The sequence below is a fragment of the Stegostoma tigrinum genome, chromosome 2 (genome assembly GCF_030684315.1).
Source record: "Stegostoma tigrinum isolate sSteTig4 chromosome 2, sSteTig4.hap1, whole genome shotgun sequence".
Lineage (NCBI taxonomy): Eukaryota > Metazoa > Chordata > Chondrichthyes > Orectolobiformes > Stegostomatidae > Stegostoma > Stegostoma tigrinum.
In genome coordinates this window covers 125,038,624-125,052,490 of record NC_081355.1, presented here as the reverse complement: position 1 = coordinate 125,052,490, position 13,867 = coordinate 125,038,624, and the positions used below count along the sequence as shown (strand labels likewise).

Genomic DNA, 13,867 nt, shown 5'->3' with positions numbered 1-13,867 from the left:
GATTTAAAAAAAATGTGAACACTCTTTTGGGAATCTGCAAGATCAACATGCAAAGTGAATAGTTGTCTGAAATGAGATTAGTCTCTGCTGCTTTTTGTGAAGTGTTTTGCAATGTAACCATAGGAATACTAATCTGAGCTGGCCAGCACAAGAATCAAAAAACTCAAGTCAGTGTCGAACTGTCTGATTCACAACAGGAGATTTATGAACTTTTGAACTTGATTGCTTGCACTGTAACAGCAGCATTCTAATTACAGAAAACCTCAAACATGTTTCAGAGGTTCAGGTAAGAACTGAAAGGTTACCATTTATTCATGTCTTCACTCACCCAATATCATACTGAGCCAGGGTTGTGCAAGGTCTGTGCATCATTATAAAAATGGATTCAAAATCCTTGCAATGCCTTGTACGTTATCTAAGCATACACTAGTGCATGACACATGGAATCACGCATTACAAAACATTATTCTGATGAGATTTCCAAGTGATGCTTTTAAAGTACAATGTGTAATTCACAATAGACTGGAGGACAACCTTGTCCCATTTGGTAGCACAATCTTATTGCTTCCTGTTCTGTTGCACTTAATGGAAAGTTACTGCATTAACTAATTTTACCTATTTCAGATTTGACAGAAATGAATTAAAATTATTTCTTCAGGAAAACTTTGATGCAAATATGGTCTGATCTGAAGTGTGACCTTCTCTAACAGTGTGAAAGGTATCCAAATATTAACATTTTGAAGAGGAGTTTTAGCTGTTGTGATACACATCACTTTTATTATTAATGAGATAGGACATAACCTGCTCTTGCATTCACTAAAATCACAGCTGGTCATAAATCCCTACAATGTGGGAGCAGACCATTTGGCCCAATGAGTCCACGCCAACCCTCCAAAGAGCATCCTATCAGATTCCACCTCCCCCCACAGCCCCAAACTCTATGGCTAATCCACCTAGCTTGCACATCCATGAACACTATGGGTAATTTACCATTGCCAAACTACCTAACCTGTACATCGTTGGACTGTGGGAGGAAACAGAAGCACCTGGAGACATGTGCCTCCCATGCAGACATGGAGAATGTGCAAAGTCCACATTGGCAGTCACACCAGGCTGGAATTGAGCCCAGGTCACTGGGTCTGGGAGGCAGCAGTGGCAACTACTGAGCCACATGCCTCAACTTCATTTTCCCTGTCCATTCTCCTTCTTCATTAATTCCTTGAAATATCAAAAATATATCTATTATCATCCTATAAAAAATGTTTTACATTTCTAATGTCCCACAAAATTAACAGTACAGGCCAGCAAAAAAATGCAAAATATGACTTGCAGGTCAAGCCAGAGAACAAGACAGTATTTTTGTTGTGCAGTCAGCATGCAGGAAGTCTGTTAGTGAGAATAAATTACTGTATGGTGTATTCTGAGCAAAGTTATCCTGCAATTTTAGTGAAGTCCAACTCATTTGCTATGTTTACAATTCGCTCCCGGAAACTTTAACCAAAAATCCCAAATAAAGTACAAGAAACCTTTCAGCATCTGCTGCTAAACCCTCCGTGTGAAGTATTTAAATAAAAGCCAAATAGTACAGATTTTCAGAGATCGGAAATGACAAAGGGCTGGAGAAATTCAGTACGTCTGACATTATCTGTGGAAACAGAAACAGAGTTAACGTTGGGACTCAACGACTCCTCTAAGAATCATTACTCAGCCCACCAAGTCCACAATGACACAGTGAAGAGCATTCTACCATGACCGACCCCACACCTTATCCCTGTAACTCTGCATTTCCCATGGCTAATCCACCTGGCCTGCACAGCTCTGGACACTATGTGCAATTCTGCACGGCCAATCTGCACATCTTTAGACTGTAGGAGGGGAAACCTCAAGCACTTTATGATTTTACACCTGAAGTACTTAACTGAATTCAAGAACTCCCTAATTTTGACAAGCATACACTTGCATACAAACCAAAGCGGAGTGATTTTTTGTTTGAATGCAGCATTTCACTGAAGTTATGGCAGATTAACATTCATAACCATGCATAAACACTGATTCCGACAGGGACAGAATTCAAGTATTGCTGAAAAATGACATTTTGTCAAAGCTGCGTGTTTTGTACTCAACAGTAGCACTGACAAGAATCCAAATAAGGCAGCAATCCAACATTTGTACTGCGAGAAAGGCGCCCAGCGTCCAGGTGCAACAGACATGCTAAAACAACCTATAGCTTTAGGTGAGATAACAAGGTGTAGAGCTGATGAACACAGCAGGCCAAGCAGCATCAGAGGAGCAGGAAGGCTGATCTTTTTGGCCTAGACCCTTCTAGGCCCAAAACGCAGCCTTCCTGCTCCTCTGATGCTGCTTGGCCTGCTGTGTTCATCCAGCTCTACACCTTGTTATCTCAGATTCTTCAGCATCTGCAGTTCCGAATTTCTCTACAGCTTTAAGTGCTGAATGGATGATTTATCTTGGCCTCCATCTGAGGACCCACCACCATCAGAAACATGTCACTCACTCTGATAAAGAAAACAATTGCTGGGCAGTGGAAAATAGTGTAGATTATCTGTCCTGTACTATTGATAACATATGCTCAAGAATTTGTCACAACTCAAGTCGTTAGTCCTGCAAAAAACTTCAATACTGGCATTTCCTCAATGAAAACAGAAATCTACCCATCAACAAAAAGCCGAGCAAATCCAGTTGATTCAGTGGAGACTTAAGACGGCAGTAAATTAATCACAAACAAGATAGTATTCTGTGCAGTGCTACTGCACAAAACTTGCCAATAACCTGCCCAACAGCATTGACAGGTTTCTGCAAAGACCACCCAGCCCTAAACTTGATCACAATATGGACAAAAGAGTAGAATTCCAGAGATGAAGTAGAACTTGACCCAGAGCGGCATCAAGTTGATGGAAATCAGTTGAAAACCTGCCAGTGAATAAGCCATATTTAGCATAAAGATGGTTGCAGTTGCTACAAGTTGCTTTGCTTAATGTCCTAGCCCAAGCTGAGTACAGTTGCCGCTTTAACAGCATAAGCCAAAAGGCACTATGCTTGGTGAAGATGGCAGCACTTGATTCCTCAGGTTAAAAAAAAGTGGCCCATGCCTGCACACACAAAGATCTGGACAATATTCAAACTTGGGCGAAGTGGCATAAACTTCACTTGTCATCAAAGCGAGAGAATAGCATTGTCATTTGCATTAAATAGCAAACCTCAGGTTGTACCATTCACCAACATCCTGCAAGGTCACCACATACAAGTGAAATGCATCAGTCACACTTAGAAGCAGATCTCTGGTGGGCATCAGTAGCAAGAAATTCAATGCTTGGATTTCCCAAAGCCTTTGCAATATCTGTAAATCAGTTAGAAATGTTCCTCACTTGCCTGAATGATGCAGCTTCAACATTCACAAAGTTCAACATCTAGGACAAAGCAGCTTGCTTTAATGGTATTACCTTAAAAATTCACTGCCTCCATCAATGGAAAACCAGCATGCACTGTTTACACAACACGCTGCAACCGTTTAAAATGTTCCTTTAATAGATTATGTCATACCACCATAATGCTTAAAGTCAAGAAGTGCATGCGAATTCACTATCTACAAGTTCCCTTCCAAATCACACAGTATGATGTTCCGTTTCAGCATCAGTTGTTCAAAATCCCTGAACTGCTCACAACACTATGAAACCACCTGCACAACGCCAAACTCAGAACTTCAAGATGTCAGCTCACCACTACCCTTCATGGACAATCTGCAATGGATAACGCTTTGCCAGTGATGTGGGAAAATCACAAACAAAATGTAAGAGAAGTTCATTTGAAGCAGCTTGAACATAAGTCAATAATGAATCCACTACATAAATGCAAGTTGCGGTTGGTAAATCAGAAGCATAAATAGAAGAAATCATGCCAGGTAAATAAAGAAAATTAGAAATTTAAAAAAAAACTGAAAATAATTGGCATTTTAAATGAAGCCAAATGTCAAGTCAGTGGAGTTCTCATGTATCATAACACACACAATAGGCAGTGAACCAGTTCATAAACAAATTCCCAAGGACAAGGTCCACGGACCTGATCCAACGTTATGGCAAATTTACAAAGGAGCGTCATTTCAAAATGTTACCTAAACACAGTAAACCAAAATTCAACCAGACTTTCACCACAGGCACCAAAGAACCGAATCTAAGTGTATTGAAAGAATGGGATTCTCATGTATTTTTGTCCTCAATCACATGATTCTACTTTGCAGAGCAAAGCAGGTCTTCGAGGTTAAAAACAATCTCAGGCCGCAACTTTGGAAACCATTATTTTGGAAATGCAGTTCAACTTTGCAAGTGATATTTCACAAGTAGCAAAATTCAAGCTATGTAAATATCAGGCAATGACCATCTCCAAGATGAAATGATCTGCCCACTACCCCATGATCTTAAATGGCATTACCATTACTAAATAACTCTCCATCAACATCCTGGAGGCTATCCTCGACCAGAAACTCAACTGGACTCGCCACATAAATACAACTGCGAGGAGAGCAAATCAGAAGTTCGGAATCCTGTAGCAAGTAATTCATCTTGTGACTCCTTCCACCATTTAATCATTTAAGAGGCACAGTTAGGAATGTGATGGAATACTTCCCACTTGCCTGGATAAATGCAACTTCAACAACACTCAAAAAGCTTGACACCATCCCAGACCGAGCAGCCCACTTGAGTGGTACCAGATCCACAACCTTCAAAATGGATTCCCTCCAGCAGCGAGAGATACCTACAAGATGTGCTGCAGACATCCACCAAAAAACCTGAGACAGCACCTTCCAAAACTTGGAGCTTGAAGCAGGAGCCTGTCGGGAAGCCGGTAGGTCACTGTTTTTGAATCGACAAAAAGCTTACCTCGTGAATAGGCGGAGGTACGCTGAGCAGGAGCGGACACGGGACTGGTGAGTAAGTGAGGTAATATATTTGTGTGGTTGCGTTGCCCTGAAACACTACTCGGGTAGTGTGTCCCACTCATCCTACTCCTCGAACCAAAAAAAAGGTTGCGTGTGCCTTATTGGTAAGGTAACAAGTTTATTTTTTATCCTTTACTTTTTAACAGTCTTGGGAATTTAGAATAATGGGAACAGAGGTCAGGGCAGTTGAATGTTCCTCCTGCAGAATGTGGGAGGTAAGGGTCACCACTAGTGTCCCTGCTGACTACATCTGCGGGAAGTGCACCCAACTCCAGCTCCTTGAAAACCACATCAGGGAACTGGAGCTGGAGCTGGATGAACTTCGGATCATTCGGAAGGCAGAGGGGGTTATTGAGAGGAGTTACAGGGAGGTAGTCACTCCTCAGGTACAAGAAAAAGGCAGATGGGTTACGGTCAGGGAACGGAAAGGGAACCAGCAGGCAGTGCAGGGATCCCCTGTGGCCATTCCCCTCAACAATAAGTATACCGTTTTGGATACTGTTGGGGGGGTCGACTGACCAGGGGCAAGCAGCGGGGCACAAGTCTCTAGCACAGAGTCTGTCCCTGCTGCTCAGAAGGAAAGGGGGAAGAGGAGCAGAGTAGTAGTCATTGGGGACTCCAAAGTTCGGGGGACAGATAGGAGGTTCTGTGGGGACGAGAGAGACTCACGGTTGGTGTGTTGCCTCCCAGGTGCCAGGGTGCGTGATGTCTTTGATCGTGTTTTTGGGATCCTTAAAGGGGAGGGGGAGCAGCCCCAAGTCGTGGTCCACATTAACACCAACAACATAGGTAGGAAGAGAGATGGGGATTTAAGGCAGAAATTCAGGGAGCTAGGATGGAAGCTGAGAGCTAGGACGAACAGAGTTGTTGTCTCTGGTTTGTTGCGCATGCCAGGTGCTAGTGAGGCGAGGAATAGGGAGAGAGGGGAGTTGAACACGTGGCTACAGGGATGGTGCAGGAGGGAGGGTTTTGGATTCTTGGATAATTGGGGCTCTTTCTGGGGTAGGTGGGACCTCTACCAGGAAGATGGTCTTCACCTGAAACAGAAGGGTACCGATATCCTTGGGGCGGGGGGGGGGGGGGGGAAGAGACATTTGCTAAGGCTATTCGGGTGGGTGTAAACTGATTCAGCAGGGGGATGGGAACCAAAAAAGTAGTTCGACTATAGAAAAGGTTGAGAGCAGGGTGGTCCGAAATAAAAAGTTTCAGGGACACAAGATGGCACCGGCGAGCAAGAAGTTGGTTTGAAGTGTGTCTACTTCAATGCCAAGAGAGTCTGGAATAAGGTGGGTGAACCTGCAGCATGGGTTAGGACCTGGGACTTCGATGTTGTGCCCATTTCGGAGACATGGATAGAGCAGGGACAGGAATGGTTGTTGCAGGCTCCAGGATTTAGATGTTTCAGTAAGAACAGAGAAGATGGTAAAAGGCGGGCGGGGGGGGGGGGGGGGGGGGGGGGGGGGGGGGGGGGGGGGGAGAGGAGGAGGAGGAGGTGTGGCATTGTTGATCAAGGACAGTATTACAGTTGCAGAAAGGATGTTTGGGGACTCGTCAACTGAGGTAGTATGGGCTGAGGTTAGAAACAGGAAAGGAGAGGTCACCCTGTTGGGAGTTTTCTACAGACCTCCGAATGGTTTCAGAGATGTAGAGGAAAGGATAGCAAAGATAATTCTCGATAGGAGTGAGACAGACAGGGTAGTTGTCATGGGGGACTTCAACCTTCCAAATATTGACTGGGAACACGATAGTTCGAGTCCTCTAGATGGGTCAGTTTTTATCCAATGTGTGCAGGAGGGCTTCCTGACACAGTATGGAGATAGGCCAACAAGGGGCAAAGCCACATTAGATTTGGTACTGGGTAATGAGCTCGGCCAGGTGTTAGATTTGGAAGTAGGTGAGCACTTTGGTGACAGCGAGCACAATTCTGTTATGTTTACTTTAGTGATGGAAAGGGATGTGTATATACCACTGGGCAAGAGTTATAGCTGGGGGAAAGGCAATTACGATGAGATTAGGCAAGATTTAGGGAGCATAGGATGGGGAAGGAAACTGCAGGCGATCGGCACATTAGAAATGTGGAGCTTATTCAAGGAAAAGCTCCTGTGTGTCCTAGATATGTATGTACCTGTCAGGCAGGGAGGAAGCTGTAGAGTGCGGGAGCCATGGTTTACGAAGGAGGTGGAATTTCTGATCAAGAGGAAGAAAGCGGCTTATGTTAGGATGAGGTGTGAAGGCTCAGATAGGGCGCTTGAGGGCTACGAGGTAGCCAAGAAAGACCTAAAGAGAGAGCTCAGAAGAGCCAGGAGGAGACGTGAGAAGTTATTGGCAGATAGGATCAGGGTAAACCCTAAGGCTTTCTATAGGTATTTAAGGAATAAAAGAATGATGAAAGTAAGATTAGGGCCAATCAATGATAGTAGTGGTAAGTTGTGTGTGGAGTCAGAGGAGATAGGGGAAGCACGAAATGAATATTTTTCAACAGTATTCACTCTAGAAAACGACAATGTTGTTGAGGAGAATACTGAGATACAGGCTACTAGACTAGATGGGATTGAGGTTCACAAGGAAGAGATATTAGAAATCCTACAGAGGGTGAAGATAGATAAGTCCCCTGTGCCGGATGGGATTTATCCTAGGATCCTTGGGATGCCAGGGAGGAGATTGCTGAGCCTTTGGCATTGATCTTTAACTCGTCATTGTCTACAGGAATAGTGCCAGACAACTGGAAGATAGCAAATGTGGTTCCCCTGTTCAAGAAGGGGAGTAGAGACAACCCTGGTAATTATAGGCCAGTGAGCTTTACCTCAGTTGTTGGTAAAGTGTTTGAAAAAGTTATAAGGGATAGGATTTATAATCATCCAGAAAAGAAAAAATTGATTAGGGATAGTCAGCATGGTTTTGTGAAGGGTAGGTCGTGTCTCACAAACCTTATTGAGTTCTTTGAGAAGGTGACCAAACAGGTAGATGAGAGTAAACCGGTTGATGTGGTGTATATGGATTTCAGCAAGGCGTTTGATAAGGTTACTAGTGGTGTACCACAAGGGTCGGTGTTGGGTCCACTGCTGTTTGTCATTTTGATAAACGACCTGGATGAGGGCGTAGAAGGATGGGTTACTAAATTTGCAGATGACACTAATGTCAGTGGAGTTGTGGATAGTGATGGAAGGATGCTGTAGGTTGCACAGAGACATAGATAAGCTGCAGAGCTGGGCTGAGAGGTAGCAAATGGAGTTTAATGCAGACAAGTGTGAGGTGATGCACTTTGGTGGCAGTAACCGGAAGGCAAAGTACTGGGTTAATGGTAAGATTCTTAGTAGTGTAGATGAGCAGAGAGATCTCGGTGTCCATGTACACAGATCCTTGAAAGTTGCCACCCAGGTTGACAGGGCTGTTGAGATGGCACACATTGTTTTAGCTTTTATTAATAGAGGGATCGAGTTCCAGAACCAAGAGGTTATGGTGAAGCTGTACAAAACGCTGGTGCGGCCGCACTTGGAGTATTGCGTACAGTTCTGGTCACCGCATTATAAGAAGGATGTGGAAGCTTTGGAAAGGGTGCAGAGGAGACTTACGAGGATGTTGCCTGGTATGGAGGGAAGGTCTTACGAGGAAAGGCTGAGGGACTTGAGGCTGTTTTCATTAGAGAGAAGGTGGTTGAGAGGTGACTTAATTAAAACATATAAAATAATCAGAGGGTGAGATAGGGAGAGCCTTTTTCCTAGGATGGTGACGGCCAGCACGAGGGGGCATAGCTTTAAATTGAGGGGTGAAAGATATAGGACAGATGCCAGAGGTGGTTTCTTTACTCAGAGTAGTAAGGGAATGGAACGCTTTGCCCGTAACACTTGTAGATTCGCCAACTTTCGGTACATTTAAGTCGTCATTGGATGAGCATATGGACATACATGGAATAGTGTAGGTTAGGTGGGCTTCAGATCGGTATGACAGGTCGGCACAACATCGTGGGCCGAAGGGCCTGTACTGTGCTGTAATGTTCTATGTTAAACCCACAACCACTTCCATTTGGAAGGACATGGACAGCAGATACATGGGAACACTACCACCTGCAAGTTCCTCTTCAAGTCACTCAACGTCATGCCTCGGAAATATCTCAACATTCCTTCAAGGTCACTGCGTCAAAATCTCAGAACTCCCTCTCCAGTGGCCTTGTGGGTCAACCTATAGCACAGGAACTGCAGCAGTTCAAGGCGACAGCTCACAAGCACCATCTCAAGGACAATGAAGGATGAGCAATAAATGCTAGACAGCCAGCGAAGACCACATCCCACAAGTGAACCCAAAAAAAAAGTTGGTTAGATTATTTTTCCAACAGCTGGGAGAACGGATTTTTATTCTTTGAGCATCTCAAAACTAGGAAATATTATAGCTGCACCTGTTTTGGCACAGTGGCTCTCATTAGAATAATCTAAGACAGTCCAAGTAATTATTAGAATAGCAAAGTTTTGTACAGCTTCACCATAACCTCTTGGTTCCGGAACTCGATCCCTCTATTAATAAAAGCTAAAACAATGTGTGCCTTCTCAACAGCCCTGTCAACCTGGGTGGCAACTTTCAAGGATCTGTGTACATGGACACCGAGATCTCTCTGCTCATCTACACTACTAAGCCAAATTACAGGAGTTTTGTGACAGCAGCTGGATGGCATCAAACTCTGCTAGTCATTCAATTCATAAAATCCCTTCAGAACCATCAGGAACTTATCGCCAATCTTACTCTTACATTTTAATCTGTTCACTGTTCTGATCACTGCTCTACCCCTTCTTTGTCAGCTTAATGTCACAGTATATGCAAAGAAAAGTGTGTTAACTCCCAATAATACAAAGACAATTTTTAAACTTTGTTAAACGCGTTTTAAAATCATGGATCAAAATATTAAACATTTAGACTGTCACAAACTGTAGCCATTGAAAAGGAACATTTGAGTTCAGAATGAACTCATACCCAACTGAGGAGAAAAATCACAGACTTGCAAGATCAAACAGAGCAAAGAAAAACGAGCCGCAAATCTTCGAAGATTTTCTTCCCCTTCCTCATCCAGAAAATGTAAACTCTTCCATTTCATATCTTGTCACAGAAAATCACCGCAACCTACTTGAACATATGTCTGACTGAACTCTACCTAGCTCAGAAACTGTACCATTAGCAGTATTGTTTCAATACTGATATGAATTGCCACACTTGGGAGATGCCATGGCCCCAGTTCAAAAGATTTCAGTATCAGATGTGTAGTGTAGTGGAAGAGAAACAAAAAAATTCTAAACGTCAACCCAACATCAGCCCCTAAGAACTGCGATGTCTTTTGAGTCATATCTTCAACTTAATTGTCTTGCATTTGTCAAGTATTTCAAATAATTCATACACAAACACTCCAAATCAAATTCACCATGAAAATGCAAACAGTTGACAAAATTCAACATGATTCTCACATGCCTAAACAGAGTACACAAGAATCCACATAAAGCAAGTGAAACACTTAAATGGGGCCTTAAATGCAGTTACTGCTTTTAACTCTCAGCATTCAACACTGCAATTTCACCACACAAGTTATTCCACTCAGTCCTTTACCATAATATTTAGGTTATGGTCACCTCAACTTGTCATCGGAGATCGAAGGGCAATTCCCAAAGTATCACCAGAATTGAAGGACTTCCATCATATGGAGATTAAAGAAACTGGGATGAAACAATATGGTAACAAGGAGATTGAACAAACATTTTGTCGAGTACGTAGAAGGGAACTGTTTTCAATGACTGGAGGATCTGTAAGTGGAGAATATGATTTAAGAAGAATTTCTTTTTCAAAAATAGTCTGACATTAATAATTTTGATGACCCAGATTACTCTTGCGCAGACATAGTACAATTGTGTTAATTACTAATTGTCAAAAACAATTAAAAACACAAAATCACAGACAGGGATAAATAGATAGCTCTTTGAGTTGGCAGTGACATGTTGAATTCTCTCCTACTGTACTGCATGATTCTTCAATTTAAGTTAGTGGCATTTTTCACACATAACTGCTTCAAATTTTGGTGCTGCAGTTTTAATTTCGAAAACATGGTGCATATTTCAAAGATGACGAGCAATGGAACCAATTTTAATTTATATATTAAGCATTATCTAGAACCAACTCAGACTTCCAGTTGATGTAAGCTACATAAAAGGTGAACTTCATTCATCACAAACCACAAAAACACCACCTTACAAACATTACTTCTTACCAAAAACCAAGATAGCCAAGTCCAAAGGCTCAAGATTAATCAGTTGAATGAACTTAAAATCTACAAATTTCAAAGTCCCCACAGTCAAATTCCAAATGAAAACATTTCGTGTACTAGAAGTATAATCATGTCCACTGGAGTTATACAATGCAAAATTAAACAGTGCACTCTCTTAACAAGCAGCATTCATTAACATTGTAAACGGAGGTCAGACCTAGCTTTTTGGTAGCACTGCCAGCAGTAGTGCTCAAATTTCCAAATTGGATCTTGAAGCCAAGATCTCAGCCACCAATAATGGTGCACCGAACAAGTGCTGCTCTCTTGGAAAAGTCATCTTTTGGCTGAAATACTGGACCAAGATCTGTCCCTGCTCTGGTGTATGAAACATATTTAATGATATTATTCCATGAGCAGGATTTTTACCCTGTGGTTGAACCATATCTCAACCAATACCACAAACTTTATTTTCTCCTAATTGTTGGCTGCTGCATTTCTAAACATATTGGCGAGATGTCCAAAGTACTTAACTAATTATGAACCACTTTACAACACTTTAAGGAGAGGAAGGAAGGGGAGTATACATGCAAGTTTGTCTTCCTTTTCTTCAGTTTATCTGCATTTTTGATTTTTTAGCATTTTTGCTGTTCATCAAGACAAGAAGTGTGGAACATTCCACCAACCATCTTTGGGGTTTTATGGAAAAGCTGACCATTTACATAATGCTGACACAGCTGTTAAACTGGGCAAATATTTTCTCCACGAGTCAGAAACATCAGGTTAATTAATCGTCTCACTCCAACAGCTACACAGGTCCTTGTACAAGGACAATGTTTAATGTCTCTCCTCCCATCCTGTCCTCATTTGTAAAACCAGTTTAGTTACTTTCTAGTCTGTAAAAATGTCTAAGATGGTGACAATCAAGAACATTAGGTTCTATGACACCACATTTTATGGGCCGGTTAATTGCCATTTTAAAAAATGGCAAACAACTAAATGCTCACAAACCACAACCATCTTTACACAAAGATGTGCAATATCCATCGCTGTCCAGAACAATCACCTTCCTGGCAAAATTAAAACTTCACCCATCGCACATTTCCAGTCGCTCACTTCAAGGATATATTATGACTACTAAATTGGCAATAATATCCTGTAAATGAATAAACATTAAAGACAACTAATTAAACAAATGATTGCTAAGGCTCGTAAAACAAAAAATATTAGATCTGTCTACATAAAAGCTACTGTCCAAAACTTCTTAACTAAGTAATTTACATTTCAGGCCATTCAACACATGAATGTACTGCAAGGGATAACAACTGTTTTGTATTATTAGCCCCCATGGTTTGGAAGCATTCCCGTGAATTGTGCACCGTTGGTAGACAGATATTTCAAAAGAACTTGTGATGAATAGGGCTTGACACAGCAGGAACTAATCATTAATTCTTGTTTGCAGTGCCCCAAACATTTTTACTTGGTTTAATGCTTTTGGAGAAAATTAGTTATTACATTTGAAAACCCAATCTCATCTTCTCTGAATTAACCATCAAAAACTGTGTGCAGAATTTAAGGAAGCTAGACTGCTGCTCAACACTGTTCGGACTTTACCCAAGCTGCACAAAGTAATTATCTAAAGTCTTTTCCACCAAACTTGAGCAACATGTTCATCTTTCCAAATCACAATGAACAAAGAAACCTACAGCACAGGAACAGGCCCTTCGGCCTGCCAAGCCTGCGCTGATCAAGATCCTCTGTCTAACCTGTCATCTATTTTCGAACAGTCTGTGTCCATTTGCTCCCTGCCCATCCATGTACCTGTCCAAATATATCTTAAAAGACGCTAACGTGTCTGCATCTACCACCTCCACTGGCAATGCGTTCCAGGCACCCACCACCCTCTGTGTAAAGAACTTTCTTCCTCTCACTTTGAACTCATGACCCCTAGTAATTGAGTCTCCCGCTCCGGGAAAAAGCTTTTGGCTATCCACCCAGTCTATATCCCTCATGATTTTGTAGACCTCAATCAGGTCCCCCCTCAATCTCCATCTTTCTAATGAAAATAATCCTAATCTACGCAACCTCTCTTCACAGCTAGCACCCTCCGTACCAGGCAACATCCTGGTGAACCTCCTCTGCACCCTCTCCAAAGCATCCACATCCTTTTGGTAATGTGTTGACCAGAACTGTACACAGTACTCCAAACGTGGCCAAACCAAAGTCCTATACAACTGCAACATGACCTGCCAACTCTTGTACTCAATACCCCGCCCAATGAAGGAAAGCATGCCATATGCCTTTTTGACCACCCTATCGACCTGCGTTGCCACCTTCAGGAAATAATGGACTTGAACACCCAGATCTCTGTTCATCAATTTTCCGTAGGACTTTTCCTCCGGAAGGCAGACAAGGGTGGGGAGGGAAAAATGGCTTGGATGGTGGGGTCGGTTTGTAGATGACGGAAGTGTCAGAGGATGATGCGTTGTATCCGGAGGTTGGTGGGGTGGTATGTGAGACTGAGGGGGATCTTCTTGGGGCGGTTGTGGTGGGGGCAGGGTGCGAGGGATGTGTTGCAGGAAATGCGGGAGATGCGGTCAAGGGCATTCTTGACCACTGCGGGGGGGGAAGTTGCGGTCCTTGAACAATGTGGACATCTGGGACGTGCGCGGGTGGAA

General features: G+C 42.7%; 1 protein-coding gene across 2 annotated transcripts in view; it reads right to left on the bottom strand.

Moving 5' to 3' along the window:
- The window catches only part of waca (WW domain containing adaptor with coiled-coil a), a 128,424-nt gene that overhangs the window by 74,098 nt on the left and 40,459 nt on the right, over positions 1-13,867 (bottom strand). The window lies entirely within an intron of this gene.